Below are 12,694 nucleotides of genomic sequence, written 5' to 3' on the forward strand. Positions count from 1 at the left end.
CAAAAACAAAACCATATAAAACTTCAAGGGTAGGAAAGGTTTGGACAGAATTCTAGTAGTAGTGTTGAGGGCAGGCTGGGGGCTGCCTGGAGCTCTGGAAAGAGGGATAACTGGAGATGGGAAAGGATGGGAAAGTACAAAAGACAGATTTTTTCCCTCTCAAAATTTAGCTGTATTCTCTTTTCTGTCTTTTTTTCTTTTTCCTGTAGAACCCTAGATATGTAAGTATTAGAGCCAGAGTTTATCTGCATTGTGACAGTTTCTGTGGACTCTTTCCTGAAGGGCCTGGTACTAATACTATTGTTTCTAAGAGAGAAAATGTGTTCTGCCTTTCTTTCAAGTGACTTATAAGTAGATTTTTGGAATATAACTAGTCTGAATTATGTAATAATAGAGTCATATTAATATAACACCATAAAACAGTTATGACTTTCTTTTAAAGCTCACCTCTTGCTGTCCTAGCAACTTTATATACTGTCAAAGATCTATTCCTTGGGACCCTTCTCTATGTTGCTACTTCAACTCCTGGGATCTTGTACACATATTATTTTTAGAGATTTAGTTGTTGTTGTGAATATAACAGTATATGCAATATTCAGATGAGTTCTGGTTCCAGCAAACCATATTTAGTATGTAATATGTTGTATGTAATATGTAATATTTAGCAGCCCCCAGTCTGCCCTCCACACTGCTACTAGAATTCTGTCCAAACCTCTCCTACCCCTGAAGTTTTATATGGTTTTGCTAATGACCTGTGTGGACTTAAGCATATCAGACTATCCTTTCTGGGACTGAATTTCCTTTTTTGGGGGGGAGAGGTACCAGGAATTGAACTCAGGAGCACTTTACCACTGAGCCACATCTCCAGCCCTAATTTATATTTTATTTAGAGACAGGGTCTCACTGAGTTGCTTATTGCTTCGCTGTTGCTGAGGCTGGCTTTGAATTTGCCATCCTCCTGTCTCAGCCTCCTGAGCTGCTGGGATTACTGGCATTTGCCACCATGCCTGCTGAATTTCCTATTTTTCAAAATTGAAAAAATAGCCACTGCATTTATCCTTCAGTTTTGTAATATTAAATGAGATACTAACTCTCAAAAAGGTTGGAGAGTATAAAGATAAAGCATAATGTGAATATTTACTTATAATGGTACTATTATATGGAAACTATCTTTGTTAACTTGAATCTTGGAGTCTTTTCATTTTTTTTCTGAGCAATGTAAACACAATATGCATGGAGAGTTTTGTTGTACTTTTTCTTAATGGAAAGTAAGAAATTTATTATTATCTACTTGAGCAGTCAAATGAACATTTAAGATTGAAATTATATTTCTTTAGATAAATTAACTTTGAAGATTCCTTGGAAAATCCTTTATGGAGAAGCAGTTGTTGCTACCCTCGAGGGATTATACCTGCTTGTTGTCCCTGGAGCAAGTATGTCATTTTATGTATGACAGTAACATCACAGTGAAATTAATTGTTACCAAAGTAACAAAAATTGGGCTAAGTATTCTAATGTATTTAGTAAGCTAGGAGGTAATATAAATAAACTAATCACATATATTTATGCAAAATACACATCTTACATATGTATGTATGCTACATTGTTACATTTATTTATAAAATATTTTGTGTTATTGTTGAAAACAGAGTAAATTTAGCCTATTTTAAAATTATGCTGTCCTCTATGTGTAATTATTTTGCATCTAACACTTCCTGTTGAGATGCATTAGACAGATTTGAGAATGTAATAAATTTAAAAGATGTACTAGATAAAAAGGGTGTATGTATTTTATGATTGCTGGTACATATTCTTGAATTACTTTGAAAGTCTTTTTTATCAACCTTTATTGATACCAGGTGGTATTGGATATGAAATTATTTTGGGGTTTACTAAAAATTTTTATAACTCAGATAATAACTGACAATAGTCTGATATATTTTCTGTCTTCTTTTTGTTTCTGTTTTACTTACTTTCTCTTTTCCACCTTTTCCCTATCTTCTTTTTCCTTATAAGCTTTTCCTTCCTTCCTTCTTTTTGATGTTTTATAAGAAAATGGGATTCATTAATGTTTAAACATTTTGTAAAACTAAGAATGCAGAAGTTGGGGCTGGGGTTGGGGCTTAGCGGTAGAAAGCTCATGCAAGGCCCTGGGTTCAATCCTCAGCACAACATAAAAATAAATAAATAAATATATTATGTCCACCTGAAGAAACCTAAATATATATATATATATATATATATATATATATATATATATATATATATTAAAAAGATATTATGTCCAACTATAACTAAAAAATAAATATTAAAAAAAGAATGCAGAAGTGTTTTTCAGGTTTATAAACAATTTTCGTATATGATTTATGCAATTAGGCTGAAATTTTTCCACTTAATTACTTACTAAATCCACTTCTTCTTATACAATTAACTGTGTATTTTAGGTATTAAGTATGATGCTGAGAAGGAAGACAAATCTTTGCAGGATATTAAGCAGAAAGAACTTTCCCGAATTGAAGAAGCCCTTCAAAAAGCAGCAGAGAAAGGTATAGTAAATTTATGTTTTAGGTAATATAAGTATTCCTATGTATTTTAGATATATTTAATGCCCTTTGAAGAGGATGCTTTCATAAGCCTTCTAAGGCTGTAGTTCTAAAGAATCTTCTTTTAAAACTATATCTTAAGATGTTGATTATAAACTTTTAAAGAACTACATTTAAGACTGACTTTTTCTGTGTGATTTTTCTCTCTCTGCCAGTTTGTTTTTCACACTTTTCTTAACCAGTCATTTTTACTATGCTATCAGAAGACTTTCAAATTCTATAAATTCCTGCAGTTTTGGTCAAGCCCTAAGAATTTCTTTGGGTGCATTTTTACCTGTGTTCTTGCAAGAACATTATTACAGTGAAATATGTTCAGTAGAAATTCTCTTGTCATTCTAGTTCTAGTTGTCTCTCTTGATATTGTTTGGGATATTTAAAAAAAGTTTGACTCTTTCAGTATCAAAGTTTAAATATCTTGCTTTAAGTTTTAATTTTTGTTTTTATTGAAAGAGATCTGATAATTTGTTGGTTTAAATTTTGATTTTGGCTTATAATGTAAGAATGATGAGAAAAAAAGTCTGTAGAGTGATGAGTTGGACTTTGCTAAACATTCAGTTTATTTCTTACTATATTGAGATAGATTATTTTTCCTTAATTGTTAAGAAATATAGTAACCTCAATTTGCATTTCAATATTCTAATTTCTGTGGATATAGGTCACATATTCATATTATAGTAGTCATGTGAATGATAAAAGATAACCCTGACCTTTAGATGCTTTACATTTTGACATTATTAATTAATAGTTATTGCTTGGTTGCTTCTTTTCAGACTTATTTTTCTACTTCTTTCTTGATTTTAAAAGCATGAAAGCACTGTTGCACACATGTAGGGACTCAGAAAGAAGAGAAGATGATTAAAGTGTAAACAGCAGTACATGAAAGTAAAAATAAAATCCTCATGCTGATTTGCTCTAAAAAAGTATTTTTATTTATTTCACTTGCTAAACTGGAGTGTTGCTTAATATTATGGAAAAACAATGAAAATATAACTGTGATTTCATTTTTGAAGATTTAGCCTTAACAAACTCTTAGATAGTTTTTTCCTTTCATTTCACTGGAGTGAGTTTATTTTCTTGTGAAGGCTATCATAAAGGGAAAGTTTAATTCATGGTAAAGTCAGAAGATTACTAAATGCTAGATTCTATATCTGCAATGTTAATTTTATCAAAGTAATATATTTGCACACTTAAAAATGAAATAGTTTTGCCAAAAAAATTTAGGATAAAAAATGGCAGTCCACTTTTACTACTCTTCTGACCTGCTCCTTAAAGGGAACTGTATTTTTTGCAATATTAACATTCTATCATTGTCTATTTAATTAATCTAAGGAATTATCTAGGACTTCCAAGATAATTAGTAATTAAGGATTTAATCACCACAGATTTCTTCTTCTCATAATATGGATATATCATAGTTTTTGACCAACTATTAGATTACATTTACATTACTAGGTCATTATGATATACTATGATTATATCTTCTTTCTTATGCAGTCTTTGTTTTTTTTCTAAAATTGTAAGTGCTTCCTTTTTTATTTGCTTATACACACACACACACTCACATACACATATTTATTTGAACTGGGGATTGAATCCAGGGCATCTGGTATGCTAGACATGCACTCTACCACTGAGCTATACCCCCAGCCCATGAGTTACCCAAACCCATCTGTTGGCTCTTTACACCTACCCCCTTTTTTTTTCTTTGGAGTCCTTCCTCTGCACTGGTTGCTTTTAGGCCAATTACACAGTTTTCATCTTGGGACCGATCCTCCTTGCTTCTCTGTGTTTAATTCATTCTTTCTTGGGTCTCAGGTCTTTTTCTTTTTTCTTTTTTCTAAAATTAGTCCTTTTTTTCTGGAGCACATCTAATAGTTTTTAAGTAAGTATGTACTGCATATAATTTTGACAATTCTTTCAGAGCTGGATGCCTTTATGTTTTACTTTTCCACTTATGTTGTCTGGGGATACAATGCTAGGTTAAAAATTAGAATTTTTAAGGCAATATCCTCTAGTATCAATATCCTGGATAGTTTCATGCCAGTCTGCTCTACACATTGTTGGAAACACAAAAATTAGAAAATCCTTGGACTTGAGTATCAAGGACTTTACATTTTAACTGAGCAAATAAGACATAATGATAACTAGGATAAAGTGTTGAGTTCCATCAAAGAGGTGCAGATAGAATGTTAAGAGCATTCAGAATGAGCATACTGGGTTCAGCCAAAGAGATCAGGGCAGATGCTATGAAGTTATATATCCAGCCGAATGTTAACAATATGGAAAGGAGAGTGGATAGTGAAGATGGAAAGTGTAGATTATCTGTGGAGAACAGCTGACACTTTGGGAGTTTGTAGTGGTGTGTTTGGATATAAGGTTGGAAAGCTAAGTGTAGGTAAATTTGAAGAGATTTAAATGTCCTAATGATGATGATAAAATGATACTGACATTGATAACTGACACTTATTGAACACTTAATATTTTCCAGTCACTCTTCCAAGTGTTTTCTATGAATTAACTCATTTAATAGGTGCTGTTATTGTTTCCATTTTATGGGGGAGTATGTTGAAAGTTACATAATTTGTTCTAAATCACATAGGGAAAGAATGGCAGAGCTAGGGTTGAATCCAGTCTGGCTGTAGATCGTATTTCTTAACTCTGCAACAGTGAACTTTAGTCTGTAGCGGGGCGGGGGGGGGGAGTTAGTAACTTTTCTCCTTTCCCTTTTTTAGTAATATAGGGAATTGGCCACAGTGGGTATGCCTGTAATTCCAGTAGTTCCGGAGACTGAGGCAGGAGAGTGGTAAGTTCAAAGCCACCCTCAGCAACTTAGCGAGGCCATGTCTCAAAAATAAAAAATTTTAAAAGGGCTGGGGATGGAGTTGTGGCTCAGTGGTAGAGCACTTGCCTAGCATTTGCAAGACACTGGATTCGATTCTCAGCACCATATTAAAAAGTAAATAAAAAATAAAGGTATTGTGTCCATCTACAGCTAAAAATATTTAAAAAAAAAGGGCTGGGGATGGAAAAGAAATCTAAGAAGCCACTAATCAGAGCATCAGAGCTGTGATTTAGGAGGTTAAACTTGTAGTGATGTCTAGGTTAGGTTAGATTTGGGACAGAAATAGTGAATGCTATATAGCCATCATTAGTAAGAATGAATATAGAGGGTTCTTGAGTGTATCTGAAGCAGAGGACTAAAGTAAAATGAAGTCATTTCACCTAACTCAATGTCAAATATTTCATAATATTTTTTTTTTCCAAAAAATGAGCAAAATGGCAGGCAAAAAGAGAACCAAAAAACAAATTTTTGTTCTATTTGAAATTTTGTTAAAGATTTCAAGGAGCATTAGCTATAATTGATATTTGACTACCTTGCTTAATTTGAAATAAGAAATTATAATTTTAATTATTTAGAATTTTTGTTTTAATATTATGAAAACAAAGTTTGTATGTTGAAAGAATAAGAATGGTATTACTGTGAATATTAGAAATAAGTGGTTTTGTTGTCACTAAATTTTATTTATCTTGCTACATGATTTCTAATTCTATAAAATTAGGTTTAGGTATATCTTACATTTGAGATTAAAGGTGTCTTTTAAATGCTTTGCATTTTGGTTATTGCTGCCATGCGGATGCAGGCGCACATTCAGGGGAGTTCATGTATGGCTTGGAAAACTTTGTTTACAAGGACGTCAAGCCTGGTGGGTATGCATGATTAATTATATTCAACTATATACAAATATATTTTTATTCATGCTTGTGTATAGTGAAGTCCATTTGACGGTGTGCCATCCTTTAGAAAAATATGGAAATGTAATTTATGTCTTCACCGTTTACCATCTTCCCTTTTCCCTACCTTCTGCATCCATCCATTCATTCATTCACTAAGTATTTGAGTGTCTTCTTGTGGCAAGTACATTGATGTCTAGGTTAGGTTAGATTTGGGACAGAAATAGTAAATGCTATATAGCCATCATTAATAAGAATGAATATAAAAGATTTTTGAGTGTATTTGAAGCAGGGGACTAAAGCCAGATATGCATGGGTATACAAACATGATTCACTGCTCTTGGGAATCTCACAGTTTGATCTACGTATGTCAATTTTGGACTGCCTTTTTTTCTGGTACAGTAATAATTTCTGAATTAAGCAGTTCCTCTCTCCTACAGCAGTGATTTTCAAACTTTTAAAAAGCAATAAAGTGGATTTTGTTTTCAGAGGCGGGAGATAACAAGACTTTAATCAGAACCTTGATAAGTACTTGTGTTTCTGCTCATATCCTTCTGGATTGTTCACCTTTGTAGTAACTCCAGAGACACATCTAGACTACTGTCCTACTCAGCATATTGAGATTTGAAACTTCACAAAGGCAAAGTGAAGGCCATTTGCTTTAGGATTTATAGTAGGATTCTTTTATATACTAGGAAGTTGTCCAAATACAGAAATCAATTAAAAATTAATACTTGGATTTATTGAACTTTATATAAGTCTTCAGGAACTTTCTATATTAATTTAATGATGAATGAATGGCAAGTGCATTTTATATTTTGTATTTTATTTACTTATATTTGAATTAGTCACATTTCTTTTTTAAAAAATTTTATTGATTTTTAAAAAAATAAACAACATCAGAATGCATTACAAATTTCATTACACATATATAGCACATCTTTTCATATCTCTGGTTGTATATAAAGTATGTTGGCACCAATTCATGTCTTCATACATGTACTTTGGGTAATGATGTCCATCATATTCCATCATCCTTGCTAATCCCCTGCCCCCTCCTTTTCCCTCCCACTCCTCTGCCCTATTTAGAGTTCATCTATTCCTCCCATGCTCCCCATCCCTACCCCAAGATGAATCAGCCTTCTTATATCAGAGAAAACATTCGGCATTTGTTTTTTTGGGATTGGCTAACTTCACTTAGCATTATCTTCTCCAGCACCATCAATTTACCTGCAAATGCCATGATTTTATTTTCTTTTATTGCTGAGTAAAATTCCATTGTGTGCATATGCCACATTTTTTTTATCCATTCATCTACTGAAGGGCATCTAGGTTGGCTCCACAGTTTAGCTATTGTGAATTTTGCTGCTATAAACATTGATGGGGCTGTGTCCTTGTAGTATGCTGTTTTTGAGTCCTTTGAGTATATATAGACTGGTAGAGCACTTGCCTAGCATTTGCAAGGCACTGGGTCAAATGGTGGTTTCATTCCCAGATTTCCAAGGAAACTCCATACTGCTTTGTATTTTGTATTTTAAACATTAAACATTCTCTTAGAGTTACATCTGCAACTATCGACTTTTTTAATATGTAGATTCATTTTGATAAATGGAAGAAGAATTTGCATGGCAGATTCACAGCATTAAGTATCTTGAAAGCAGTTTCCCTTCTAACATATTTACCCCTTAATAAGTGTGTTTGACTGTGTTGTCTTATAGTTACTTTAATATAAAAGATATCATGGAGATACATAGTGTGTAATTTTGTGGCTATAATTGAACCAGTTTTCTGTAGTCTGCTACTGTGTTTTCTGATCCTTTTAGAAGTAACCTACCCCTAACATATAAATGAATTCCAGTGACCCATTCAAATATCTTAACAAAATCTCTGGGCATTGTTAAAAAATAGCAGAACAAGGACTAATTAAGTTGCTAATTAATTCAGTTTCCTTTTTTAAAAAAAATCCTTCTTTTTAGTTATATATGACAGTAAAATGTATTTTGATATATCATACATACATGGAGTATAACTTCCTGTTCTTGCGGTTCTACATGATGTGGAGTTACACTGGTCATGTATTCATATATGGACATATGAAAGTTATGTCAGATTCATTTTAGTATCTTTTCCATTCCTATCCCCCTAATGAAACTCCCCATCCAGTGAACCTCCCCCCATCCAGTGAACCTTCATTCCTTCCTCTGCCCTTTTTAAAAGGTGCATTAGCATGGATTAAAATGAGGCTCAGAATGTTGGTGATTCTACAATGACAATAGTTAATTTTGTTTATGTTATCTTCATTGGCTAGGATTCAATGTATACTTCATAATCATTTCCTCTTTTTAGTTTCTGAGTGTATATTCTTTCCTCATTTGAATTTAGTTTTTTATTGTCATTGTTTGTGTTTTTCTTACCGTAGAGCAGTGGTTCTTGAAACAGTTTCATAATAATCCTATGACATTATTGGATTTGACATTTGCATTGCTTGTACAGAGGCAGGGGTTAATAAAATTGCTGGCTGCCTTAGTGTGATTCAAGACAGTACACCAGACTGTACTGGTAACCATTATATTCTTCACTACCATCCACTCAGAGTACACAAAAACCAAAATGAATGTCAGTTTTTCTGAAAAACTTTCTTTATATATTAGGAAAAATTTAATATTAATGAACTTTAACTCTTGAGTGTATGTCTCTTTAGTATTCCATGAAACAAAAGAGAATAAAAACACTTCTGCACACAGAAGGATGTTGACTATCTCAAGGAAAAGAAGATGCATTTGATTGAGTTGTGAGCTGAACTAGTTGCTTTTTAAGAAGGTTATTTTTACTTGACAGAATGCTGTCATTCATATTTGGATATGTGGTAGACACTTCAGCAAAACAACTTCAAGTAAAATCAACTAGTAATATTTGTTGCTAATGATAAAATTTGAGCTTTTTGAGGAGAAATTAGAATTTTAGAAAACTTGTATTTGTCACCTTGAGCTGGGCAGCTTCCCAGTCTTTAAACACTTTCTGATGAGATTTGATCTTAACAAATGTGACTTCTGATGTTAAGTAATGAAATGATTCAATATTTGGAAGATTTGCCTAATTCGGTTAAGAAAATTCTGTATTAACAATGAATGATAAAAGGTCATGCATGTGTAAAAGCCTCATTTAAAATGTAAGATGGGCCATTGATTTTTTTTTTGGAGGAAAAATTCATTTACAAGGTTTCATATTCCATGATGGATCTACCTTTTACAAACTGCCATTTGTTGAATTTTGATGTCATGTTCATAGATATGAAAAGGCCTTGAAAATACTTTTCCCTTTTTTGGTTGTATATCTGTAGTTAAATCAGACTTTAATCATATACTTCTCCAAAACCACATACCTCAACAGATTAAAGACAGAAGGTGGTATGTGAATCCAGCTGTCTTCTACTAAGCCAGATATTAAAGAGATTTATAAGAAAGTAAAGTGATTATGAGTCTTTGTACTATAATTGCTTGGAAATATGTAATTATTTTTCTTAACTATATGCTATCTATGTGATGATGAAATGGTTTGGTGATTTTAATTGAATTAACAAAAATATTTTTAAAAATTCTCAATTTCTGGTATGGTAAATATCAATAGTTATAATCCATATAAACGAAAAGCACTTTAGAATCTTTAGGTTTTAAGTGTGACAAAGGGTTCCAAGATCAAGATATTTGGGAACTACTTTAGAGTATGATTGAGAATCATCATTTACTGTTCATCAGATTTATTAGACTATTTATTTAAAGAGCTGTGCAGTGCTCAGCTTAGTTTTGAACCCATTTGGAAAGGTCTAACATGGTGCATCTAACATTGGATCAAAAACAGAACATAGGGCTAGAACAAATGTGTAACTAGAAAGACAACAAGTTAGATCTGAAGAGAATCAGAATCTGTCTCTAAAAAGCAATTTTAGCCAAATGAAATTGTTTTGGGGGGCTATTCTGATTTGTCCTTTTTCAAATGGTATTTCTTGGAGAACTCAGTCTCATAAATAAACTCAGTATGTTTAGTTTATGACTGGAATAAAATTAGGGACTGTCCTTGTGGCAAAAAACAATGATATTAAAACTGTCCATATTCTTTTTTTTTTTTCAAGAGAGGAGAGAGAGAGAGAGAGAGAGAGAGAGAGAGAGAGAGAGAGAGAGAGAGAGAGAGAATTTTTTAATATTGATTTTTTAGTTTTTGGTGGACACAACATCTTTATTTTATTTTTATGTGGTGCTTAGGATCGAACCCAGCGCCCCGCGCATGCCAGGCAAGCACGCAACCGCTTGAGCCACATCCCCAGCCCTAGATTCTTTTATATATTTATTAAATATTTTTTTTCTTGAAACTCGGGTTTTAGTCTTGTAATTAGAATTTGATTCTTAACTTTACAGTAGAGAAGTTTGCAGGTATAAAGAACAAATTGGAAATTTCAAGCTAAATTTCACATGTATTCTCTGAAATTTAAATAATATTGAGTTTGTATTTTATTAGAATGTTCAAGTATAGATTTTAAAAATTCATTTGAACAGGTATATATTGTGTACTTTATGCCCAGACATTAATTAATCCCTGTCCTAAAGGAAGCTTCCTGCCTGGTGGCAAGAGAATTGTGCAGATGCTTCAAATACAGTGTAATCATTGTTTATTGGAATTTTATATAAGATGCAGATCCTAGAGCTGCTTTGAGGAGTTTAAAAGGTTTCGTAATAAGCAGCAGAGCTGGACCTGAGATTTGGAAACCTAGAAGTTTGCCTAGTAAAAAAATTCAGGAAAGGCAGCCCAAGTTTAGGGAATTATGTGTAGAAAGGCATTAGGCATTAGAAAGTATGGCTTGTTTTGGAAAGTTGAAGTAGTATTTTGGTAGTTTCTAGTGCAAGGATGAATGGCAGGACCTTTTATGCCATGCAGATACTTTTTGATTTTATCTGGCTGGCTTCAGAGAGCCTCTAAACGATTTTGAAGACGGGATTAACAATCTGTGAGTAATATTTTAGAAGACATTCTGGTAGCAGTGTGGAAGGACCTTAAATAGGAGATAAGGATGGAGATTAGAGGACAGGGGACCATTCAGAGACTGCCTCGGAGTTCTAGAGATGATGCCTAGTAGGCAATTGAATATAAAGATTTGGAAATTGGGTAAAACAGGTGTCGGATAACACCAAAATAAACTGAGGCAGTGCCAAATAAAAAGAGGATATAATTTTAAAGTAATAACAACTAATTTAAAAACAGTTCAATGTATAGTTTATGCTCTTATATTGTTTATATCTTTAACTAATTAAATAATTTTGTTTTTGAAGTATAGCATCCAGAGGAGTTCATCTGTTGGCAACATACTCATTCATTTCATTTATGTTCCTTTTGTCATTATTACATTTCCAATATTTTGATTACAGACTCAAATTGAAATGAAACTTCATATTGTAAAGTTATATATATTACAGAGATCATTGCAAATGGATAGTTTATCCAGTTTTTTTATAATTTCACCTGCCAAATTATTTTGTAGATTAAAGTAGGTTATTCTTTACTGAAGAATGTTTTTCTAGACCAAAGAAAGTTTGTGAATCTGTGTTTGTATTAAAATAATAGATCAGTTTAGAATAAGGTAAAGTAAGTTGTACCAGAATTTGCTCTCAGGAAGAATTCTCTTATTTTCTTTTCTGTCCTCTTGTCTGCTAACATGAATTTTATCCTTTTCTCACTAAAATGCTTCCACTGAGAAGGACGTAAGCGTAAAAAGCACAAAAATCATTTTAAGAAACATTTTAAAGGTCTTGATTGCTCAAAAGGTAGGTAAAAGTAGTTTTTATGCCATTTGTTGTTTATGCACAATGCCACTTGATTTCTGTGTTGGAAGGCAAAATTAATGTTAGATTACAGTTTAACTTCAAAAGTAAGTTTTAAGTTGAAAATACATATTAAAATCTAAAATCTAAAAAAAAATAAAGACACTAGAATAGGCATAATTTCCATTGAGTAGTATCCTAGCTCTCCTTTGGTCATTGCTTGTAACGTATGTGTGAATTTCAATTCTTGAGCTTGTATTTTTCTATTTTTTAACAGATAAGCCAAAAGAAGCCAAAAAGGATACATTTTTGGAAAAATTGGCAACGCAAGTAATAACAAATGTACAAGTAAAAATCACAGATATTCACATTAAATATGAAGATGATGTAAGTTATTTCAGATTATTTGGTTTAAGATAGTAATTAGATATAATGTTTAATGATTTTCTTCATTTTTCATATAGGGATTACTTGTACCCAATTTAAATCTAAGATTGATTTTTGTCTTTGAAGTATGTTATCATATCTCCTGTGGTGGGCTGCTTTTAT

General features: G+C 32.4%; 1 long non-coding RNA gene across 1 annotated transcript; it reads left to right on the plus strand.

Annotated features, from left to right (window-relative positions):
* The first annotated feature begins 1,348 nt into the window (after positions 1-1,348).
* On the plus strand, positions 1,349-12,481 carry LOC308640615. The gene is made up of 3 exons (XR_014020313.1): positions 1,349-1,433; positions 2,445-2,546; positions 12,423-12,481. It is a non-coding gene; the product is annotated as an uncharacterized lncRNA (long non-coding RNA).
* The last annotated feature ends 213 nt before the right edge of the window (positions 12,482-12,694 follow it).

The sequence above is a fragment of the Spermophilus citellus genome (genome assembly GCF_964194105.1).
Source record: "Spermophilus citellus genome assembly, contig: SCAFFOLD_55, whole genome shotgun sequence".
NCBI classification, from domain to species: domain Eukaryota; kingdom Metazoa; phylum Chordata; class Mammalia; order Rodentia; family Sciuridae; genus Spermophilus; species Spermophilus citellus.